This window comes from Choloepus didactylus, chromosome 3 (assembly GCF_015220235.1).
Source record: "Choloepus didactylus isolate mChoDid1 chromosome 3, mChoDid1.pri, whole genome shotgun sequence".
Taxonomy (NCBI): Eukaryota; Metazoa; Chordata; class Mammalia; order Pilosa; family Megalonychidae; genus Choloepus; species Choloepus didactylus.
Genome location: NC_051309.1, coordinates 87,386,021 through 87,410,549, shown reverse-complemented (window position 1 = coordinate 87,410,549; position 24,529 = coordinate 87,386,021). Strand labels below are relative to the sequence as shown.

Genomic DNA, 24,529 nt, shown 5'->3' with positions numbered 1-24,529 from the left:
TATTCCTTTGCTAAGACCACTGAAAAAAATCTTCCTTTCACTCAAGAAACACGTCCACTTATTGGACAATGGGAGGTAGGAGTGGGTCAATACTTGATTCATTTAAAAAGGTTATTTTTATTTTAAGAGGTTATCGGTACCCATATTTATGTTCTTTTCAGTGATATGCCTCTTGATGTCTCCTCCAATAAGGTTGAAAAGAGATGGTAAAAAATGTTTTTGCAAATTAGTAAATATATAAAGAAATAGATTTGGCTGGCAAAAGGAAAGATTTTTTTTAAACTGAGGACCTAGGTTGTTGTACAAGACTGTGCTAGACAGTGAAGGATACAAAGAAGATTGTAACATGAGTCCTGCCCTCAGTAGCTCACAATGCCCAGCAGATAGTAGTAAGTATTTGAATAATAGTAACATGGGATTCTGTGATGGGGGGGGGGGGTCTTTCTCTCACATTAGAAGTGGAGGAAAACAACAAAATGTTTTTTAGGGAATTTGAGCTGGGTTTTATAGGACAGATAAGAATTTATAGGTAGATCTTGAGGAAAGGATATTTAGGAACCAGGAACAGTGTAAACAAAGACATCTATTGGAGTCTGTTCAAGAAAAACACATTGACCCAGTGGCTAGAGGTTTAGAGAGACTGTGGGACAATTGAAACTGAAGCTGAAAAAAGTAAGAGCCACATTTTGAGGATTCTTAATGGCAGGTAGAAAACTTTGGATGTTATCCCATATGGAAGAAAAGATTTGAAAACCAGAAGTTTACATGCATTTATTGTTCGTATGCAATAAGATGTTAGTAAAGTTATTTTTTAAAAAGTTTCACCTAAACTGATGTGTTGTAGAAAGATGCCTTAACAGATAAAGCTGAAAATATTCTAGATTTATGTCAACATGTGTGTATGAATTCCTTCAAAATGTCATGAATGCTGTTATACTATGTCTCTGTATGAGGTTAAATGGGTTTGCACAGGCTGCAAACTGAGGAGTCCATGCAGAAGGCAAATGCAGGTGTTTCAAATGGTAACTATTAAGTGCTTGAGGCACTATTGTGGGAAGCAGGGAAATGGCTCTGTGTAGCAGAAAAGCCAGCCAAATCCCTAAAGTCTCTCTCTGTGTGTTTCCTTCTTGCAGGAACAGCAATGGAAACCTTCTGTATACAGTAGCATAACTCCAGCCTGCTTTACAAACCCTCTGATTGAGAAGTCACAAGACAAAGTAAGAATGAATCTATTTCTTGTTTAACAGCATGATTTTAGCCTATTGGCTGTTATTTCTTTTCACCTTGAAATATTTGTGTGAAATAATTAAATTTATCCTGTAAAAGTGGCTGATAAAGTCCCAAATTTGAACTATTTGGTTCACCTTAGTGGGACTTGTCCTAGGAAAAATGTGGAGCTGAGAGACATTGGTATGAGGTTCCCCGGCCTCATCCTCTGCCTCTACTTCCATCCTGATGACGTCCTCCCCAACTTCCTCCAATTGCCTGGTTTCTCAGCTCTTTGGCTCACTCTTGTGGGTTGAATTGTGTCCCCCCCCCCAAAAGATGTGTTGACAACCTAATCATTGGTACCTGTGAATATGACCTTTTTTGGAAACAGGGTTTTTGCAGATATAATCAAGGTATAATGAGGTCATACTGGATTAGGGTGGGTCCTAAATCCAGGTATTCTTATAGAGAGACACAGGCATGCAAGCACCCACAGAAGGAAGAAGGCCATGTGAAGGTGGATCGGTGAGGCTACAAGCCAAGGAAAGCTGGGGATTGCTGGCAATACCAGAATCTAGGATGAAGTAAGGAAGACTTCTTCCTAGAAGTTTCAGAGGGTCATGGCCTTGCTGACACCTTGATTTTAGACTTCTAACCTCCAGAACTGTGAGAGAATACATTTCTGTTGTTTTAAGCCACTGGGTTTGTGGTACCTTGTTATGACAGTCCTAGGACACTAATATACTCACCTTCCCTTATCTAATAGAACTTGTTAGAAGGAAGGGGGTACTTTCAGTCATTTACATCTCAGTGTGAATACTACCTCTTTCTAAAATACTTGTCATTTAAACTGTATTGTAGCTGTAAAGTCTTTGTCTCTAGTAGGGAAATTTCAGGTTGATGCCTGAACTGCTGCATTCTGTACCTGAAATCACAACCGTTGGTCCCACTAGGGAGTATATAGCTCAATGTTGAGTGTTAATCTGTGGAACCTGTCTGCCTGGATTCAAGTCCCAGCTCTGCCCCTCACTGGCTCCATGACTTTGAACAAGTCACCTGTAAAAAACGACATAAGGATAGTATCTGCCTTGTGGAGTTGTCAAAAGGATTAGATAATTTAATGTTAATCCACAGGAACAAGTAATTCTATCTGTTATGTTCAGTGTGTATCCAAACACATATTAGGCACTTAAGGAATTAGGTAAATGAATGAATAAATGAAAATCCCTTAGAAAAGTGTCTTACACAGTGTAAGCTTAGAGGAAACTTGCCCCCAATTTGCTTAGCGCAAGAATTGGAAGCTGGAGAAAGGGGAGACGGTTTACAACAGAAAGAGAAGCAAAATCCCAGTGAGTATGTCAAGGACAATTTCCAGGCACACTTTAACAGAAGAATCACAGTCCTCCTGGGATACCCACACCTTCCTAACCTTTGCTACTGCTGTGGCTCTCAGGGCCATACACAATCCAAGAGCGAGGATGACACATGGACACAGTAGAGAAAAACTTAAAAAAAAAAGAAGAAAAATCCTTTAAACAGGGCTTGTCTTTCCTCTTTAAATGTGGTCATAACCAGATCTTTTGCAGTTTTTAAAGTGAAATTAATCTATTTTCTCAGCTAATTCCTGGTAATTTTGCCTTGGCTGCAAGTCCTGCCAAGGCAGCTGTAGACAGAGTGTGAAATCCAGGGTGAACAGGAAACCTCCCACCCTGCGCTGTCAGCGGGACTGACGTTTTCCAGGCGTAGCTGGGGAGCAACCCAAGCTTCTTGGGACTGTGTTTCTGTACTTTGTGTTCAGTAAGGTCTGTGCTTCCTTTCTGCTGACTCAGATTCATGGTGAGAGGAGTGTCATTTGACCCAAAGATTAAAACAGAAAAACAAAAACAAATTTTAAAAAAACAAAACATGTCCTGAACGTCCCAAAATGTGCTGGCAACTGTTCCAACATCCATTATCCCCATCCCCCTCCAGCCACACATGTTTCTACTTTGCTTAGGTTTTAAAGAGACACTCCCCCTCCCCTGCTTTGCCTGCCCTGTAGACAGAAGCCCTTTCAAAGGCTGAGGTCAGAAGTCAATGAGCCCCTAAGGGATCTCCTTTGACCGAAGTTCATTTCAATCTAATAGATAGTCCTGAGTTTACTCAATGTTTTCCTAGAAATGATGAGGAACACTACCAGCAGTATCAGGAGGACAGGGTGTGACTTTTTGGAATGCTTCTCAGAGAACTGAAGGCAGTGAAATACAGTATCACCATTCTTGGTTCAGTAATGTTATTTCCCTGTGTGGCTTCCCGCTCTCCCTCCCCAGCCAGGGCACAGTCAGGAGTGTTCTGTACCGTGTCACCAAGATGGTCCTTGGTTAAGTGGGATTACTCCCAGAGGGCACTCCTGCTCTCTTTCCTCCCCACAGCTCTGATTTCCAGGCTTAATATAGTTGCTGTAAAATGCTCTAATGGATATATTTTGCAGTTAGGTCTGTTACCTGCCCACCTGGAGGGGAAGAAATGACATCAAACAAGTATAAGAGCCAATGGAAGGCAGCATTTGGGGTGGATAATTGAAACCTATGGTTAATCTGCCCAGAATCCAAACTCTTCCTCAGTGCCACATAACTATCTGTTGGGTGTCAGGCTACAAACTGAATCCAGATGGGATTTCTACCACCCAAGCTGTCATGCCCCAAGTTGAATGAGAAACCAATGTTTCCTTGCTATTGGGAAAGGGAGATCTTGTGAAAACCTCAGTTGGAAAACAGATGATTCCAATGTGCGCTCATAAAAGAAAAAAAGAATATTTCAGTGCCAACTCTCATCTTACAATGAAATGATAACTCTTTTCCTTAATGCTTGTGTTTGGAGGGGAGGGATAAAGGAGGGAACTACTTGGAATAGAGAGGGAGAAGTCAGAGAATTCAGTCTGGGCAGCAGCAAAGCAAACCTGTAATATGTGATTTTCCATCCTCAGATAAAGAGGAGTTGAGGGTTTTATTTTACATAATTGCAGTCATCGCCTTTTGGACAGAGCATACAAATTTATGTAACTAAGAATGCAAATATTAAAAATATGTGTCTTGGGATTTTTCTGGGGATGACCTGGCAGCTCTTTCTTCCTTTCCTTTGCAGCTGCCAAATATTGTGTTGGGAAAGCCCAAGCTGAACTTATTCCCCAAAACCCCACAATGCTATAACTTGATTACTTTGTAATTTTTAGGTGATACTGTGGAGAATGAATTAAGACAGTATTTTAACATATTTGATAGTAACCATGTAACACTCAAGAGGTGGTACACTTACAATAAATGCAAAAGGGATCCCAGGATTTCAATAAATTAATGGGAGATTCAAAATGGACTACTGAAAGGGAATTAGACGATGATGGAGACAAAAACAGGGACTTAGGGAGATATACAACATACAGGAAGATGCACAGAATTCTCATTGGTACTACTGATAAGACAAGAAACTGGGCTGAAAGAAGCATTATTACTCAGCAACGCATTTTGCAGATCATGCCAAATCAGAATAGCTCTGTAAAATGCCACGACCTTGGCATACAGCACATAATCCTCCAGATACACAAGCAGACCGAAGTGTTTTGGATTAGGGGCTGCCCATGAGCACCCCTGTGCTGACCTGCCTTTCTCAAAAGAATTTGGGTGCCAGATGAACTTCTCTTCCTCAAAAGGAATGTAGCTTTAAATGCATTATTAGATTTGAGTGGAAGGAAATGGAGAGATTAATAGCCTTTTAAGGATAGCAGTGTTATTAAATGGAAGGGAGGCTAAGAAAGTAAACAAAGTTCTGTAGGCCCTCTAATTCTGGGTGAGTGAAGGGGAAACTGAAGGATCCAGGTGGAAGTAACTGGATAAACAACAGATAAAAAGAAAGGAATTGGTGAACGCAGAATCAACAAAATACAGAGCTGCTTTGTTTCAAAGTTGGGAGGTATCCATGGGAATCAGAAATATAGGAGTCCCTCCTTACAGATTCATTTAGTTTTAAGCTCCATTTAGCATGGAAGAATTTTTCTTCCTGATGGGATGTTCAGTTTAGCAAATGGGAACCATTTTAAGAGTAGTCTTCTAAGTCATGGCCCATTCAAAACCACTGAACATTAAATCATTCGATTATGTCTGGGTCCAGGTAGACAGCATCAATTCTATGGGAAATGCTTTGGGGCTTAATATTCAATACTTAGGACTCTCAGTGACCCAAGGAGATGGAGAAGCCCACCCACAAACCAGTCTCTGGCCTTCCATGGCTTTCCAAACTCCCAAAAGTTATGAATTGAATAATCCAGGATAATAATTCTTAGTAAAGCAAGCCATTATAATTACTAGAGTTGTAGATAAATATAATTTTAATGTTTTATGCATGAGTACCCCTGATCTGGCTGAAATCCCTTCCTCTATACATTTAGCTTCTGGTCACTGATGCAAATGCATTAAGCTAGGTATTTTTCTCCTGTTACTCTGGCAAGGCAAAGAGATCTTCAAGTTAAGGGGTCTATTTTCCTCTTCTATAATAATGGAGGTTTTAGTTAGGCATATCGCCACCCAGCTAAAGAGCACATTTTCTGTGGAGGTGTTGGGCTTCCTCACCTGGATTGTTGCTGATATTCTCACAAAAATTGAGGACTGGCAGTTTGATGTGCCGAGCCCTCTATCTCGGGACTTGCCCTTATGAAGTTTGTTACTGCAAAGGAGAGGGTGTACCTGCTTATAATTGTACCTAAGAGTCTCCCCCTGAGTACCTCTTTGTTGCTCAGATGTGGCCCTCTCTCTCTAACTAACCCAACTTTGCAGGTGAACTCACTGCCCTCCCCTCTATATGGGACCTGACTCCCAGGGGTATAAATCTCCCTGGCAACGCAGGATATGACTCCCAAGGATGAATCTGGACCAGACATCATGGGATTGAGAACATCTTCTTGACCAAAAGAGGGGTGCAAAATGAAACAAAATAAAGTTTCAGTGGCTTAGAGAATCCAGCTGAAGTCAAGAGGTCACTCTGGTGGGCATTCTTACGCACTATATAGATAACCCATTTTATGTTTTAATACACTGGAATAGCTAGAAGTAAATACATGAGACTATCAAGCTGCAGCCCAGTAGCCTTGACGCTTGAAGATGTTTGCATAGCAGTGTAGCTTACAAGGGATGACAGTGTGATTGTGAAAACCCTGTGGATCACATACCTTTATCCAGTGTATGGATGGATGAGTAGAAAAATGGAGACAAAAACTAAATGAAAAATAGGGTGGGATGGGGGGGATGATTTGGGTGTTCTTTTTTTACTTTTATTTTTTATTCTTATTTTTACTTTTTTCTGATACAAGGAAAATGTTCAAAAAAATAGATTGGGGTGACAAATTCACAACTATATGATGGTACTGTGAACAGGTGATTGTACACCATGGATGACTGTATGATATGTGAATATATCTCAGTAAAACTGAATTTAAAAAAAAATGTACATTTACAGCCTCCCTTATAGCTGGATGTGTCCATGTGACTAGATTATGGCAAATGGGATGTGAATGGAATTGTACAAATTCTGGGCCATGCTCTTAATAGGAAATTCATACCCCCTAGCTGGCTGGCATACAGCTGTGGTAGCAGAAGCTGGAGCAGCCACCTTAGAACACAAGAGGATGGCAGAGAAACAACACTGAAACACTGAAAGAGATGGGGTCTCTGACTCCATAGATCCCTTGACTGCTGTGCTCAAACTGTTATTACCTAAGACAGAAATCAACTTCCGTCTTTTTTACAACGTTGTTATTTTGACTATTGTTTCAGTAGCTGCAAAGGTGTCCTAATATACAGTTAGCACAGGAGAGAGTAGGCTGCTTGCTCTATAGGAAGTTACTTAGAATCTAGTGAAGGGTAGCAAGCAGAGCCCAGTACGATAAGTATCAGTTAGAGGAATGAAGATGCTGAGTTGCATCTTCCAAATTCAGCCTGTATGAGAAAGGAGAGACAAAGAGGCTAACTTCTGTGTGTGAAAATAAGATGATGAGCAGGACTTTGCATAGCAGAGAACTCCATTTTTGAGTTCTGAATTTAGTAAACCCATGTGTCTATTGTATGCAGAGTTCCGGGGAAATCTTCCTCAAGCCAAGACAAGCCAATTTCTACTGAAAATACTCAAACTCAGGAACTGTGGTGGAGCCCATTGTCTGGTCAAATAACATTCCTATTGATACTTATTGTGTCTAGGAAGCTGTTATTCTATTAGAAATATTCACAAATATCTACATATCTGTATATGATATAGTATTAAGCAGATTCAGAGTCCCTCGGGCAAACATCTTGGGCTCCACTGTCTGCTGGAACTCTATCACACAGGGTGTTATGAGAAGAGTAAATGGTTATCTCATTCTAGACCGATTCTCCTTTTATTTAACTTTAACTAGCACTTATTATTTTGGCTTTATAAATTAACCCTCTAAAAAATCAAATGTTACTGCTAACATACATTAGAGTCTGTGTTGTTTTTTTTCCCTCCTCCCTTTCCTCAAAATATCTGACACAATGACATGCACGTAGTAGGGAGGTAGTACTTGTCTACTGGTGGTTAAATTAATATAGAATTTTAGATTGTTATTCAGTCAGCTGTTTTCAACTTATACTTGATCGTAATGGTCATTGAACCATTAGTGGCCTCCTATATGATGATATTTAACTAAAGACAAAGAATTTCTGAAGTCAATATCATTAATAATATTCTATAAATTTTAAATAACCATAGGAGGAAATATGTATATCTTAAATTTGGATTATTGGTTAATCCCTGCTACCTAAGTACAGCCTAGACTGACATTTACCACAGGAGTTCCAATGGTAGGAATTCAAACAGAGACAGAAAAAAAAAGGCAACCTGATACGCAAAGGCAAGAAGTCTGTCCATCCCAACACTTGCACAGGCAAGACGACTCATAAGCTAGCTTGAGAAACTCAGAAGAGGTCTACTGAAATTTAGCTAGTATGCTTAAGCCAGTGCTAATCCAGTTTATATCCTTCTGTGCGTGATATACAAATATTCAATGCTGTACCAAATAAATGAAATTTGAACAGTTAATAACTACAGAAAACATTTATTTCCTAGTTTGTAAAATTATTTAATTTCAGAAGCATTCCTATATGCTACAAATGGAAAATAGTAATTCTTGTTCCTCTGATCTTACTTCTGATCACCATATCTATAAAGACTGAAATAAATGATACAGTATGTATGGACTAAATGTACATACACACATCACAGTGTACTTAATATTTAAATATGAAATAAATGTTTGCATATGAAGTAAATGTCCTAACAGCATTTATATATATGTGGGAGTGCATGCAAGTACACACACACATACATAGACATGCACACACATGCATGTTCCCATTATAAATTGCCCAAAACCCTTCTACTGGAGAATGTGCCATTATCAAAGGGCATAGAGTCATATTTGCATTCCAGAAATATTGTTTATTCTTTCCTTGTCTCAGGGTGCTGACATTTTCCCATTAATGCTGCCCCAGAACCCAGCTGAAAAATATCAAGTAAAACTGATGGAAGCATGCTAAGTGGATGGCCTGTTTATTGATGGAAAAAGATGACCTAAGGCTGCCATAGGATGCATATATTCTCTGTTTACATAGACCGAAAAAGAAATATCACTGACTTCTGCTATAGAATTATCAGCAGAATTAGTGCAGCATTTGTGGAGTCCTGCTACCTTCCCAAGACTCTGGGAACCATTGAGAAAGCCAAAGGAAGCCCTTCTTGGGAATATTACATTCTAAGCTAAAAGCCAGCTTGGAAGTGAACAGACGTTGAATGTCTACCATGTGTGAGGCAGTGTGCTGAAAACTGTAATCCAGGGCCGTTTGGTTTAAATGTTTAAATAATAATTATAAAAGCTACCATTGTTTGAGGGCTTTGTGCCAAACACTAACATAAATTCTTCAGATGCAGTATCTTGTTGAATCATTTTACAGATGAAGCCTAGAGAAGATAAACAACTTGTTCACAGTCTCAGAGGAAATCACTGGTAGAGCTGGCATCCAAAGGCACTCATGCCTGACTCAAGACCCATGCCTTAACCGTCTGCTGGAGAGATGTTTTTTATTTGGGCAATCTCTTTTCTATTCCAAGTTGAAATATAATCAAAGTTTCCTGAGAGGACACAGAAGGATGCCAAAAAAAGTATGACCCTGCTTATATTATGGGTCACCCTGGCCACAGTTAACCAATCTTAGATTTTCATTTTCCAAAGTTCCCAGTTATAAATAGCAGCCCTGCAAAAATGGGAAATAATGTGTGAGCATGCAGAGCTAGGCCGATCCTTTGAAGGCCACTGCTCCACAAAGAACTTTGAAGTGGGTATGAGCTGCAAAGATGCCACCATTGAGGTTACTCGGATCAAAATGGTATTCTTCAGAAGACATTCTATATACTTAGGTGTCCAGTTAATCCTCTCTGGGAGAAGGAGGTCTAAGGCTCACCTCATCCATGAGACTGTACATTTAGTTGTGAAGAACTATAACATTTTCATTAAAAAAGAGTCAGAGTGGTATTATTAAGTATCATTAAAGCTCAGTTTAATGAAGGAATCACAATAAATCCAAGATTGGAGCTGAAATCACTTTCCTCCACTTGCCACTAATGCCTGTTAAGTTTTTGCATACAGGCAGTTTGGATGCCTGTTAAAATAAATGAGTGTGAATGAGGTGAACAGGGAGCAGATCGCATAAAAGTTTATGGTCTGAAGAGTAGGAAGGTAATTAGTGGTGTTATGAACTCCCCAATTATGTCTGTGTTTTTAAAGGTCGTTTCCTGTATTTCATAAGAGATGAGGAATTATATTTGGGTCCCCAGAGAACTCTGCTTGTACCATTATAAAAGCTTATTTCAGCCCACCTTACTTTAGGGTTGGTTGATTGCATGTCTGTCTTGCACTAGCTTGTAATCTCCTTGGTTGGGGGCTGGGGCAGGGGCAGGATTGTACCTTATTCATTATTTATGACCCCAAAGCACCAAGTGCAATTTTACCACAGAGTAGCTACTTGTTAAGGAGAGGGAAGTGGTAGAAAAAGAAAGGGGGAAAAATTCCCATATTGATGGATCTGAGATTGTTGCTTTCTGGTTACCTGGGTTCAGGCTGCTTTTCATTAAATGTCTTCTGAAATCTCTCTAATGTATAGCTTGGTTAAAATTTTGGCTTTACCTTAAAACAAAGTTGCTTACCGAGTGATAACTCTTGAAAAGCCCTATTAATTCGCAAAAGACAGAACTGCAATATGTACAGTCAGGATTTTCAAAGGGAATCAGGGATAAGAGACTTGAGATTAACACATGAGAGAGAGAGAGAGAGAGAGAGAGAGAGAGAGAGAATGTTCTGATGCTTTGTGTTACAAAAGATGCACCACTGAAAGTGATCTCGCTAGGTCAATAGGAACATCCTAACTGCCAAATCCAAAGAATACTTTCCAGTCCTTCTCTAACTTATTACTGCAGCATTTGACTCAATTGACCTCTTCTCGAAAACTGTTCCTCTCCTGGCTTTTATGAGGCCAGACCATTCTAGTTCTCCTCCGAGCTTCTTTGTCTCTTTTGCTGTTTAATCTTCCTTCAACAAACCTCAAATTTTGAGTTCCTCAGTTTTCCATTGCTGATGCACATTTTTTATTTAATCAATTCTCTCTCCTTAAGCAATTTATTTATTCTTTTGTTTCATTTACTCAATAGGCTCAAAACTAAACTGGCTAGCTTCTCTCATGTTCTGTTTCTTTCTCAGTGAATGGGCCTACCTTCCACCCAACAATTCAAGCTGAATACCTGGTTGTTTTCCGTAATGTCTCCCTCTCTCTCATCCATTCAACTGCCACCAAATTCTGATGGCTCTAAATCCTTAAACATCTCTCCTTCCTCTTTCCCCGTTGTTATTGCTTAAGGCCCTTCTCTCTCATCTGGCTTACTGATGAAACTCTCTAACTAGTTTCTCTGTTTTCATTCTTAACCTTCTTTCGATGCATCATCAATACCACTGGCAGAATCATCCTTTCCAATTGTAAATATGATTAAGTTACATACTTCATTAAGAGATGGAGTGATTTCCCATTGACTAACTGAATTAAGTACAATTCTCTCAAAATTGATAGTGTGAGACACATAGGATACATCTACCCCTCCAGTCTCAGTTCCCACTGCTTACCCCTTCAAATCCTAAAAACTACTCTACTTCATGACTCTGTGCCACTGTGCATGCTGTTCCTTCTGCTTGTTCGTGCCTAATTTCTTCTTCTCTCTCCAAATCTATCTTGTAATTCACCTCCACTTCTTTTCCTCTGCCACTGCAATTCTGAGTTACAACTAGACTTTGTGTTTTCTTCTATTACAGTTTCTCCTGCTTTGTAGAAATTTTTGTTTGTATTTCTGTCTTTTCTTAGTAATGGAGCAAGTTTCTTATCTTTGTACTCCTCAGTGTGGAGCACAATGTTTGGCACATATGAGGGACTGAATGGTCCAGAAACCCTATTCATTTCATCAAATACTCAGAATTCAGACCTCACTCAAACCCAAAAGCTCTCCCTACTTACACATTTTAGGATTCTCTTGGCCAGAGTACCAGACTATCAACTTTCCTTAATGAGGAAAGTAAAACACTTCTTTTCCTCACAGATGATTAATGCCCATTATTACACTGAGGAAAGGAAAGATTTTTATCAGAGGCCATGAAGACAGGCACCTTGACCAATGGGAATTCCTTCCTATTAACTGATAACATGACGATAATTGAGGAAGATAGGCATATTACTCAGTTTAGGTGATTTTACAATATCTATTTTATTAAATAGAATTACTGTGGGAGTCAGAACCACCTGCAGTGCCTTTAGAAGGTAAGAGTAATCATGGTCAGCATTTCCAGATGCTGTTTGTATAAAAAGAAGGAAAAATGGTTACTGACTCCAGCTTGGCCTTTTGATATGAAGTCAGTCATGAAAGAAAGTTAGGCCTGATATTGCTTGAGAATATCTGCCTGGTTTAAAATTACGCATTCAGACAGGTAAACACCAACGGTGAAAAGGTGAAATCTTTGTATATATGAATTTAAACACTTAACAAAGAAGAATTTATGACACTAAAATTTGCATTCCTTAGTTTCAGGTCAATACTGGCAATAATAAAAATAAAATTTAATGGCATACTTTTAGAAAGAGAAATACAGAAATCAGGATTCCTCGTGTGTCTTCATTTCAGCATGGAATATTTACTATAAGAAAAATACACATTTATAATTATATTATCAAAAAACTGTTATCAAATGTAGTAGATGAATATCATTTGATCAAGAATGCAAGGTATTCTGGGAGATACTCAGTAAGTTATTCCTGTTGTAAGGGACATACAATGATGTATTCAGTGTTGGAAGGTAACTTAAATGTCACATAGTCCAACTTTCCCTTCCCTTCTTAAATCTGTCTTACAAATACATGCCAAGCCTCCCATGAATATCTCCAGTGAGAGGCAGCTTTCTGCCTTCCTTATTTACACAGCCCTATTATCAGTGATAATAAATAAAACTTACTGAGCACTTACTATGGTGCCAGACACTGCACTCAGTGTTTTATCTTCAAAAATCCTATGTAATCTTCATCACAACCTTACAAAACAGTGCTGTTACTGTTTCCATTTTACAGATAAAGAAACTGAGGCTTAGCGAGGTTGGACAACTTGCCCAACATAAAAGAGCAGGTAGGTAGAGGACCTGGTTTTGATGGCATAGTCTGCACTCTTAAACAATATATATACATCCTTGCCAATTCAATTCTTCCTTATGTTGAGCTGAAACCTACCTTCCTATAATTTGTATTCATTGGTTCTCATTTTTAGTGGGATGACACCCAACATGTCCAATCCCTTTCCCACATGAAAGCCCTTCAAAAAATTGAAGATTGCTCTCATCCACTCTACCTCCCCAGTCTTTCTACTGTATGCACAATTGAATTGCCTTTCATTTTTTTCCTGTGTGAATGGTTACTAGACCCTTGAGCATCATGGCTACTGTCCTCTGGACAAACCCCACTTGGAGTCTTACACAATTAGCAAAACATAAATTCACATTAGACTCTTTGGAAGGGTAGAAATACAAGGTTGAGTCATATGCTTGTGGTCATCCAAAGCCAGGGGGTATTTTGTGTACATTTTTGTAAGCTCTATTTCTGCTAGTCTATATTTACACAGTTGGTTTTTTGAACTTGAAATTATCGCTATTATTTTTTATCTTAATATTGTGATATGTTATTCTAGAATAATGAAATCTTTTAGGATTTCATCCAACATTTTTTATTTTCCCTTTTTATCAGTTAATTTTGCTGTGTATGAAGCCACACAATATTTAGAAGATTACAATACAATTTTGCTCCTAATTTTGTGTCTCAACTTGGCTCACTCATGCATCTGTGGTCAGCTGCCAGGTCAGCTGGGCCTGGTTTTTCTAGAAGAACTTCAGCTGCTTTTGTTCTACATGGTCTCTTATCCTCCAGCAGGTTAGCCTGGGCCAGCCTTGTCCACAAAGCATGGGGTTCCAAGACAGCAAATGAAAAAAAAGTCCTTTTGAAGTTATCTCTTAATGGGTACAGCTTTCTGTTTGGGGTGATGAAAAGGTTTTGGTAATAGGTAGTGGTGATGGTAGCACAATATTGTAAATGTAATTATGTCATTGAATTGTACACTTAAATATGTTAAAATGGAAAATTGTGTGATATATATGTATATACATGTACATCATATACATATATATACATATGCATGAATATACATATATATATCATAATAAAAAGACCTCTTGAGGCCTAAGCTCAAACCAGGAACACTATCACTCCCACTGCATTCTATCGATGAAAACAAGTCCTAAGGCCAGGCTGAGGAATTAGACTGTACTTCTTGATAGGAGGAACTTCAGGGTAATTATAAAGGGCCTGGATATAGGACAACATGAAAATTGTGGCTGTTTTGAAATGTACCACATGGTTAAGATCATGTCATTTGTGGATTTTGATAAGCACACTATCAAAATTATTCCTAAAATTATTAAAATTATTCTTAAAATAATTCATAGAAATTTCAATTGAGTAGGGTCTAAAAATTAAGTCCTATAGTATATCACTTTTGCTTTTACAGTCTAGTTAGAGAACCATGACAAATACCCTGCAAACAGTAAAAGAAAAACTCGGGTGCTAAACTATACTGTTTTGTTTTGTTTTGTTTTTAACTTTTTTTTTTATTGGATCAGTTGTAGGTTTACAAAAACATGCAGAAAGTACAGAATTCCTATATACCCCCTCTTACACACACACAGTTTCCCCTATTATTAACATTTTGCATTAGTGTGGTACCATTGTTACAATTCATTATATTATTATAACTATGTTATTAAATTTAGTCTATTGTTTTTATTAGGGTTCACTCTTTAGTGCTGTACAGTTCTATGGGTTTTTGTTTGTGTGTGTGTGTGGTAGCTTATATAGAGCCTAAAATTTCCCTTTTTTCCCCTTTTTGAATGTACAATTCAGTAGTGTTAATTATATACTCAGAGTTGTGCCTCCATCCCCATCATCCATTGTCAAAACTTTTCCATCACTCGAAATGGAAACTCCATACCAGTTGAACATTAACTCCCACTTCCCTCCCCCACTCAGCTCCTAGTAACCTGTATTCTAGTTTCTGACTTTAAAAATATGCATATTCTGCTTATTTCATATCAGTGAGATCATACAATATTTGTCCTTTTGTGTCTGGCTTATTCCACTCAACATGATGTTCTCAAGGTCATGCATGTTGTCACATGTATCAGAACTTTGTTCCTTTTCATGGCTGAAAAATATTCCATTGTGTGTATATACAATATTTTGTTTATCCATTCAGTAACTGATGGACTCTTGGGTTGCTTCTACCTTTTGGCAACTGTGAATAATGCTATGAACATTAGTGTGAAAATTTCTGTTCATCCCCTTCCTTCAATTCTTTTGGATATATGTATACATAGAAGTGGGATTGCTGGATTATGGTAGTCTGTTTTTAAAGAGGCATAATGTAGAGAAAAGAGAAATCTACACATGGGCCGTTACCAGGGAAATGCTTGTAGGTTAATTCAAATTTGATCTGGATTTGAAAAAATAGGCTAAAACATGTACTGGGAGAGACGAATGAGAATGGTGTCTAGATTAGAGATGAGTATGTGGAAAAGCACAAAGGGTCAGAGAATAGACTAGAGTGACAGTGTTGGAGAGTTACTCTGGAGAATGGGTGGTAGGAGAAAGGGTGGCTAAGTGGTAGGGCATCTATAATCATAGAACTTCCAAGTAGGAAGTTGAATTTGAATTTGATTTTGTAAAGTGGTGGGGAACTATAGATGCTTTTTAAGCAAAAAAAAAAAAAAAAAAAACAAAAAACAACAAAGATAATGTGGTTAACATTTTTTGCATTAGTTTGAATGAGACAATTTTGGAGTTAGAGAAACCATTAAGAATAAGCCTTACAGCTTTTTTTTTTTTTTCCTGATTAAAACCAAGTACTTCATACTTTTTTTCCTAAAAAGTGAACCAAAAAGTGACCTAAACAGCTACTCTTCCAATAAGTTTCTTTTCTGCCAATTTAGGGATCAGACACAAGGTGCCAACATCTGGAAAGAGGTGAATATGCTGTTTTCTTAAAGAAGGGGAAAAGGAAATATAACTACTTCTGCTTAAGTTTGAGTCATTTCGTCATGTGTACAGATTATTAAAGGTTATTTCCCTTAGTGGCAAAATGATGGTTTGGGGAAATAAAAGCTGACATTTTCAAGAATCAAAAACTTAGTTACTGAACAAAACCCTGAATAATCAAAAAAAAAAAGCTGTAGTTTTGCATTCTAGTAGAGAAGTTTTACTTACTTTAAGAGGATATAACAGATGCCTCAAATTTCTTGAATATCCTCTCAGTCTGTATACTACTATAAAGTTTCTGTAAACAATGAAATCTCTTGCTAATTAGTATTCCAGTGCTAGGACACAGAGTGTTGGGAAAATTAACAAATGTCTGGAAAGCAGTTTGAATTCCTTCTTGGAAAAGCACTGTAACTAATCAGAATTCCATCATTAGGTGCACGGTATAATAAAGATCATCTTGACTAATTTTCTTTTGACCTTCTTGAAATGTACCTTTTCTAGAAAAGAATCAATTTAAATCCTCATCTCCCTGACATTCACACTGAAGAAGTAAATTCTAGATTGATCCAAGATTTGAATGTTAAAAAAAAATTATATAATAAGAACCTGAGAAAATACGAGTGACTAGTGATCTGACATAGAAAGACAGAAAGTCTTGAGTTTAACCCTGCATGTAAGCAACAATTATCAATGACTGTTAAAAGCATTAGTGGAAATGTTGATTGGGAATTTTATAAAGAATAGATCAGGCTGACAATACCTTAAACCAATAATTAATTTTAACATCACCGTAAGTGGAACAACTCAGACATTAGGCGATTATGTCTCTTATGACAGTATGCAATAGAAAGTTCACAGCACCACCATGAACTCTTCTGCCCAAAGAGATTATACTCGTAGCTTATCAACTTTTATCAAGTGGTAGATCTAATACCACTTGATAAAAAAATTCAAGGGATAGAGGAATATGTTAAATGACATTACAAGTATCCATCATCAAAATCCAAATATTCTTCAGGACAAATGACCCAACAAATAAAGGCAGGGAATATAAAATGGGAGGAGAATCTCATGTGACTTATCAACCAAATAGAGTATATAGATATTGTTTGGATATGAGTTTAACAACAACAACAAAACAAAAATTCTGAAATGACATTTTGAAAAAAAATTAGGGAAAATTGAGCCTGTCTATATATTAGATGATACTAAGGAATTATTGTTAATGTTGATGGGTATGGTGATTATATTGTTTAAAATTTTCTTATTGCTTAGAGACATAGTCTGAAGTATTTACAGATGACATGATACGATATCTGAGATTTACATTAAAATACTTCAGCAACAACAAACCAGTATGGGAAGGGGAGAGATAGGGGAAATAAGAATTCCAGAATGTTGGTAATTATTTTGCTGGATCGTGGGTACGTGTGGGTTTGTTATAGTATTCCCTCTACTTTTGTGTTTGAAAATGTCCATTCAAATTTTTTAAGTTATTGGAAAAAAGTCAAGTATATCCTACTATATGAACAAAATTAAGAACTTCTATACTTTCTTAAACAGGCCAGGGAAAATCTTAATTACAAATATGGCAGACAAAGAGTTGGCATTCATTTTTATACACATATGCACACACATATACATAAACATATACATACAAATTGATAGGGAAAAAGCTAAGAAACCAATGGCCAAATTATGTAAACATAGAATTCAAAAGGGAAAATACAAATTGCTTAAAATATTCTTTTAAAAAAACTCATTAAAAAGCATGTTAATTTTTTGAACTGCTAAGGCAAGCTATCCTCCAGAATATATATGCCTTTTATGTCCTGGAAAATAGTCATTTCCTATGATCAATAGAGAAATTTTTAAAAATAGTAGCAGCCTCTTTATTAAATGCCAAAAAAGCGTCATGTGCTGTACAGTAAGGACTATTTTTGGAAAGTCTTTCTTACATTTCTCTAGCACTGATAAAATCCTGGCCAAGAATTCCTGCTGGGGCTGAAGAGAGAGTGCGTCAAAGAAATGAACTCTGAGAACGGGTTGTGACGAAGAAGGAATTCACAGGGTGCTTCTAGGGGTGCTGACAATGTTCTTTTTCTTAATTTGGTTGATAGTCAAATGGGTGTTCCTTTTTAACTGTAATGTAAACTGTACCTATAGATTTTATGCCCTTTTTTATAAATGCAGTATATTTATAATAAATTTTTTTTTTTTAAAAAAAAAAAAGGTAAACTCCAAAATCAAGGGAAGTGTGGTCACTGGGGATCCCTGGAGTTGCCTTATGTGGTGGTTGACTTTGGATAACCCTGAGTGACCAAAGAGAAGCATAACTGCCTTGGAATGAAGTCCAGCATGGGAGTGGACTTGGGGCTCTACAAAGTAGAAGAACTTTCCAAGAGGAACTCTTAATTGGTGTTTGACAACAGGGGTTCCCCAGAGGTATTGCTGGCTGTTGGGAGAGAGTTCAACTCTAGAACTACCCTAAAATTGGAATACCCCAGGAAAACCCATTTTTCCCTGAGAGCTCTTTTTTTTTATTTTATTTTTTAAAAAATCCCTCTGTCTAAGCTTGCTAGGGCTGCCATAAAAAAGTACCACAAACTTAATGGCTTAGAACAACAGAAATTTATCCTGTCGCAGTTCTAGAGGCTAAAGTACAAAATCTAGGTGTAGGCAGGAAGCATGCACCCTCTAAAACTGTAGGGGAGAATCCTTCCTGGCCTCTTCCTTGCTCCTGGTGGTTTGCTGGCAATTCTTAGTGTTCCTTGCAGCTGCAAAACTTCAGTCTCCATCATCATATGGTCATCTTTCTTCTGTCTATCTGCGTCTTCCTCTCTTCTTGTAAGGACACCAGTTATATTGGATTCGGAGCCCGTCCTAACTCCCTAGGACCTCATTTTCATTTAATTCCATCTGCAATGACCGTATTTCCAAATAAGTTCATGTTCTGAGGTATTGGAAGTTAGCACTTCAACATGTCTTTGGGGGACAGAATCCAGTCCCTAACACTATCCATATGAGATGTTTTTAATCATCAGAAGAGCTTTATGGATATTATACCTAAAGATGCTCTACCGGCATTAGGACTTTTTAAGAATGTGCAGAATCGAGGTGACTCTGAGATGGGCTTCTAAGAGTGGAGATGGATTTATTCTTAACTCTTCCATCTTCTTACCTAGTTCCCATAGGTAATTAACTCCATATGTTTGCAAGATGGAAGGCTGGGGTATAGGAGTGGATGATTTCATTAAGTAAGCCAAGCTAATGAACATTGGGTCTACAATGTTACTTTCAGCTCTGTGATGCTGTGCAGCATTTATAATCGATGCATTCAGAAGGACTGTGTGTTAAGCAGTGGTATCTGGCTAATACCAAATCCTGTTGTTAGCACTGATGCCCAACAACAATTTGTCCATGGTTGTGCAAACAAACAAACAAATAAATAAACAATAATAATGATAAAAACAACTCAAAGAAAGATGAAACCACAATTGTTGATAAAACTGTGATGATAATGTATTGAAAAGAGCTTTAAAAAACTATTAAGCATCTTAGACAAATGGGAAAATGTAGATACAATAAAAATTCACCTTTAATGGCTTCTAATGATTTATTGCCTTCCTTATCATTTAGAACAGGTAACTAAGGTTTTTCCTGTGACTATACAGCTCTCATTATGTTCTCTAATTCTCTCTTTCCAATCCCTCCAGCTTTATTAAGTTATCTGGAACCAGAGTATTATACTCTATCCTCCAGAAAGTCTCTCCCAAGGTCAAGGGATTTAGTCTTATCTAAGTTTTTGAAATGGAAATAGAAATGATATTTGATTATTTACAATGGAATACTGTGCTTCTTCTTTGTTTACAAAAAAAAAAAAACACCTTTTTCTGATTATGGAAATAATCCTTTTTTTGTCTTCCTCATTATGGGTAATTTGGAAAATTCAGGGAAAGAATGATACAAAAATCTCCACAAATTCAAAGATAACCACAGTTAACATTTTGGTGTATTTTCCTCTTACTTAGGCATACATTTGTGCTGTGTAACAACTGAGATTATTCCACATATGCAGTTTCTATCAAATATGTTTTCACACCATATTATAGTATAAATATTTTATGATATCATTAAATATATTGCAAAAATCTTAATAACTACTTGACATTTAAATGTGTCGCTATAGCTTAAATTATTTTACCAACGAATTCTGGGCATTTTGCTTGTTTCTAGATTTTGCCATTATAAATAATGCTAAAATAAATAATCAAATAATAAATAATCAATACTCATATATTGATCTATTTATGTTTATCTGATTATTTCCTTGTAATTACTCTTAGAAATGGCAATGGTTATGAACTTTTAAAAGTTTCTCAATATGTACTGTCTTACTGCATTTCAAAAAGTTTCTTCAGTCTATATTTCTACTAGCAGTAAATAAGAATGCCAATCTCAGTATACCCCCATCAGCACTGAATATTATATTTTTTCGATTTGTCAATTTGATAGATTAAATCATGGCATCCCATTGTTTTATTTGCTATTATTTATAGTGAGGTCTCCTATGTCCTGCTTGTTTTTTTTAATTTCTGCTTCTGTACACTGTATGTTCATATTCCTGATCCATTTTATTCTATTGGAACTGTAATATTTTTTATACTGGTTTGTTTTTCATATATGTAACCAAGATAAAAGAGAAATATATTAAACTAGAAAGGTCTATAATCCATCCACTCTTCTCCTTTTCTTTTTTGCCTTTCCCCATTCCTCTATCCATAAAGAGAAATGTTGAGCCTTTGGCTCCACTGATTGGAATGAGATGGGGCTGAATTGATGTATGTAATAAGAGGCATAAAAATATATAAATAAATAAGAAATGAAATATGGAAATATCTGATTAGAAAAAATGTTATGTAAATGGAAGGAAATTATAGACATTTAGAAGGAGGGAAAATAGGAAGAAAAGAAGGCCAGCATGGTCTACAGTTTGGGGATAAGATACTAAGAGATATGAGAAGTTTCCTAGTAGCATGCTGTATTGATTTTTATAGCTATGGTACATTTTTATGCTCTCTCATTACTCTACTTTTTCAAAATTATTTTGGGTATATTTTAAACATTTTTTTGTTTAAACTTCATCAAAATTACATTAAAGCTATAATTATTTTGCAAAGAATTGACATCATTATCACATTTGTTCATCACATTCAGGATAAGGAATATCTCTCCATTTGTTCCAATATTCTTTTTATTCATCAGAAAAAAATTATAATTTTTCTTTTTGTAAGTTACTGTGCAATTTTTAATCAAAGTTATTGCTACTTATTTTATATTTCATTGATGTTGATATTTTTTATTGCTAATACATAAAGCAACTGTTGAATTTTGAATATATATTTTCAATTTGGTCACCTTACTGAACTCTTTTTATTAATTTTTAGTATTTTATTAGTTCTGGGTTTTCTAAACAGAGGTTTATACTATGCATAACTAGAAAGAAAATATAATAAAAGAGATAAAAATCAATTCTGTATCTTTATAATATTGGGAAACAATAGCTAGCTCATTGCTAACTATGGAACATCAGAGGCATTCCTATTTAACTCAGAAACAAGACAAGTTGTCCACTAACATCACTTTGATTGCAGACACATTACAAATGTGATTTAATCTTCTCGTCCACTTAGTAAGGAAGGCATCATTAATACCATTTTATAGATGAGGAAACAAAAACTCAGAGAGATGAGGAGTTGCCCAGGGTTAAGTAGAGAGTAGAATTTGAACTCAAATCTGTGATATTCCAGTCTGTTCTGTTAGACTCTTAATTTACAGCTTTCCAGCAAAAGTAAAGTATTCCATCGACAAATTACTTGAAATTTTATAAATACCTTTATATACTTTATCTCACATTTTCTCAGAATTAACCTTTGAGTCAAGTGGGGACATGATCATTCCCAAATAATACTAAATAAACATTCTCATATCACATCACCTATCTCATAGGTGATACATAATAAGTAGTCACATAGGTGACTACGTAATAGTGTCGTTCATTTCCTGAAAAGAGATAAGGCAAAACACTCGAAGAAAGGCGACTTCTTATTTTGAGTTTCTCCTGCTACTTTAATTAAAATTGTGATTTGTCTTCTCCCTTGTGTTTTTGGTAACACTGAACTGGTGCAATTTTATAGGAGGATTTGTGTGAGTTTAGGCAGTTGGGAGAGGGAAAGACTAATTGTCCTATTATGTTGGAAAAGGAGAAGTACAGGAGAATTTTCAGGTTACCATGTGGATGAAATTTCTGTTAGGGAAGATGATAAAACTTTTTTTTTCCCCAACGATTTCCAAACCTGCAAATAGCAGAATTTGATATTATATTTTAAACAAAGAATGGAGTCCAGATCTCACAGTTTGCTTGAGGTTTTACCAAGTGTTGGTACCAAACCATGGGCTGATACTTTTGTGCCTTTCTGATAAAGGGAAATCATTTTACATTCTTTCTATCTGGAAGAAAAGGTGGGTTTGGGGTTAAGGTACATGTGCTCTTTCTCCTTGCCTTACCTGCTCGTCTGGACTTCAGGGTGACCTTTATCCCGGATTTTCTTTCTCGTGTGACTAAGGTCAGGTAAGGGCGGGGCTATGTTGTCCTTCTGAGTTACAATGGCATGGGGAAGCTGGAAAACACCCACTGTGTCCTCATAAAAATATCTGTAATGGATTCAGTTAGGAAACAGTATTCAAGGGATATGTGAAGGCAGGATAGATTTCTCTGTGCTGAATTGTACTGACTAAGCGGTTTTTGTTTATTGGTTTGTGGGTTTTTATTTTTGCTTTGTTTTTCTTTTTGCCACTCTGGTAGGTGGAAGGATTCTTGGAAGAAATGTGGAGGTCTTCCTGAATCATGTGGGCAGCCTCAGTTCTTAGACTTCTTAATACCCGGGGAATCATTTTTAAAATATTAATAGTAATCAAATTTGCTGTGACTCGGGTTCTTTACTTGTGAGCTGGCCTTTTCTTTTTTTATATCAATTGCCTCCTTTTGGAAATAAAAACATCATCATCATGTTTCCCTTTTCTTCTTCCTACAACTTTCTCATGATGTTAGGAATCCCAACCTGAACTCTTCCACCGACTCCTGTCAGGGTAGGGGAAAAATCAGATTGGATAGGTTAAAAATCACAGTGGATCCATACTGTGAAATATTATTTAGCCATTAAAAATTAGGTATTTAAAGCATATGTAAAACTTGGGAAATGCTTATTTTATAATAGTAAATTTAAAAATGTAGATTCAAATGTGAATTGTTTGAGTTAGTTCTCTTTTGGTTGCCACAACAGACACAGCTCAAGTAAAAGGGGACTTTATTTTAATATGCCTCGGAAGCCTCATGAAAATCAAAGTATAGGAATCAAGGATAAACAAACCTCTTGGAAATGGAATCTGGAACGTCCCTAAATGTTAAGGCTCCTTTCTCTGACTACTGGATTTTCCCTGCATGCCTGTTATATTTCTCTCTCTCTAGCATACCACTTCCTCTACTTAAGCATAGTTTTTACTGTTCATAACTTCAACTTGCAAACAGTCCAGAATGTTTTTGTTAAGCTTCTAATATAACTTGTATCTGTTCATCTCAGCTTCGTTACTGTTATTTCTTAGCCTCCCAATTCCAAATTCTTAAACTCATTGTTCCAGCTCATCTTTTGAAATCAGACCACGACTCCTAGGTCCTTAGTCTAAGAATAGGCTGCCTTTCAGTTCGATGGCCGGAGAGGGTGTGTCACATTGGCATAAAGCATCAAAGCTTGGGTTAGTGGAGCCCTCAGTGAACAAGCATCATAGATATACTTAAATACTATGTAGAAATGTGAACGGATAGAAAACAGAATTAAGGAAACAAACCAAAATATGAACAGTTTTTGTCTCTGGGTAGTGCTATTATGATTCCTTTTTCTTCATTTTGTCTAATTTTTCTTCAATGAACATATTAATAATCACAAAGCATAATAAACTTCAAAATGCTCAAAAAATAATTTTAAAAGAATGACAATATTAAAACTGAAAGAGACCTCAAGATGATATAATTCAGCACCACCTCAGTTTACATAAGCACAAGCGGACCCACATAGATTGTCACTTGCCCAAAATCACACAGCAAGGGAGTGGCCGAGCTGAGTTTCCTGACTATTGTCCCTGAACTGTCTTAGCTGCACAGAGGACTGCATCTATGCAACTTGCCTGAACCAAATGAGATAAATGCCCTCTGAGATAAATGAGATAAATGCCCTCTGATTGCAAGCCGGAGCCTGTAGGTAGCGAGTGGGCCTTTGAGTGTGAGACCTCATTGTACTCTGTGCTCTAAATCTTTAGAACTTGGAAGTTTGTTAAAATAATACTCAGTTGACTTAAAACAGAACTCCATTCATTTCATTAAACTGTCATTTTGCTATGAGCTTCTACCTACATACTCCAAATCGTCAGCTCTGTTTCATGTTAAAATAATAGCAACACTGGAGACGCAAAGGAGGAATTAGGGAATTTCCAGACATCCCCACTACACTGTGCAATCTCCCACTACACTGTGCCTCCACTCAGTGGTTTTGGCTTCCTTC

At 36.9% G+C, this 24,529-nt stretch overlaps 1 protein-coding gene across 1 annotated transcript in view; it reads left to right on the top strand.

The window, feature by feature from the left end:
• The first annotated feature begins 1,133 nt into the window (after positions 1-1,133).
• RASGEF1B (RasGEF domain family member 1B) overlaps positions 1,134-24,529 on the top strand; it is a 146,054-nt gene continuing 122,658 nt past the window's right edge. Inside the window, exon 1 of the mRNA XM_037830088.1 lies at positions 1,134-1,217. The gene's annotated coding sequence lies outside the window, so the exon portion shown is untranslated. The remainder of the gene's footprint in view (positions 1,218-24,529) is intronic.